This window comes from Echinops telfairi, unplaced genomic scaffold, assembly GCF_000313985.2.
Source record: "Echinops telfairi isolate 266 unplaced genomic scaffold, ASM31398v2 ScPeMD7_2186;HRSCAF=2738, whole genome shotgun sequence".
In the NCBI taxonomy this organism is placed as follows: Eukaryota; Metazoa; Chordata; class Mammalia; order Afrosoricida; family Tenrecidae; genus Echinops; species Echinops telfairi.
This window is the reverse complement of record NW_022106084.1, coordinates 10,080,886-10,082,253: the sequence shown is the minus strand read 5'-3', so window position 1 is coordinate 10,082,253 and position 1,368 is coordinate 10,080,886.

Sequence of the window (1,368 nt, the reverse complement as noted above, 5' to 3'; positions counted from 1 at the left end):
TGTATGGATTGTGATAAGAATTGTACGAGCCCACAATAAAATACTTTTTTTTAAGTATTTTTAATTGATAGATATAAAATAAAGAATCATATATTGAAGGAAAAAAATGTCCCCAGAGATGAGTCAAGAGAGGGAAGACCTTTAATCTCAACGAATAAGAAGCTGTGACTGAGGTCAGAAACTGGTGGAAGAGGACTACAGAGCTGTCACTGATCTGATATCTACTGAAGTTGAGATCTCATGTGTTTCCTGGCTCAGATTTTCCATTTTAAGCAAACTTCTTGGCCTTCCCAAACCCAGCTCAATGGATGCCAAAAGGATTGAATGAAGATCAGGCAGCTCAAATTGCTAAACTTTCCCTCAGTGTTTTAACAAACATCAAACATAATGAAGATAATTTTATGGAATAATCATAACTCGGGAAGAGTTTTGGATTTATCAATGTGACCTAAAGAGCAATTTTTAATCAAAACAGTGACTACAGAAGGGATCTGCTGGGCCATTTAAACTCAAAGCAGAGCGATTGTGGTGGTCATAGTTTATGTTAATTAGATGCTTTGGGGTGAAAATGGGTATGGAGCCCAGCCTATGTCACAAGCTAATGACACCTGGGGGGTGGAACCTTTTCAATGACTGAGACCCAGCCAGAGAACTGAGCGCTCTTGCCCCTTTGCCTTTTATTGGATCTGGATCCTGTGTCTGATTTGTTTATCTCCTGATCTGTTTCCTGCTGATCCCAGGAGCCATCAGCAGGCTGCAGACCACAGATTCATTTGACCCAGCTCAGGTTCATTTACCTCTGCATCCACCAGCCTGTGGCCCTCCTGCTTCATCAGTCGGCTTCCTGTATGTCAGCTTCCACTGCTCCACAGTCCGAAGCCTCTAGCTTACATCTGATCAGGACTTGAACAGAACTGGACTGACAACTTCTAAACTGCTTAAACCACTTCTTGCTGCAAATCATGTTCATACACATACCAGCATCACTTGGTTTGTTTCTCTAAAGAATCCATCCTTACATAGATGTCATCTCAGAATGTTAAGGCAACTGTTTCTTGGGATTCCAAATTGTTAACCTTGGCCGATGTTTCTGAAGAGCATACTGACGGCTTTTATAAAGATGCTTTTAAAAAACTGAACACTGCATTGCTGAGAAAAAAGCCAGGGAAGTTACTCCCAGGAATTTTTATTTACATCACAACAGTGCACCTGCTCATTCTTCAGGGGCTGTCCTATGATAATTCCGTTGTGTAATCTTATCCTACCCATCTTGAAATTCTGATTTGACCTCTTCAGACTCCTCTTTGTTCCCCTAAATAAATGAATATTTTAAAAGAACACAATTTGAGACCTTCAAGGATACCCAAA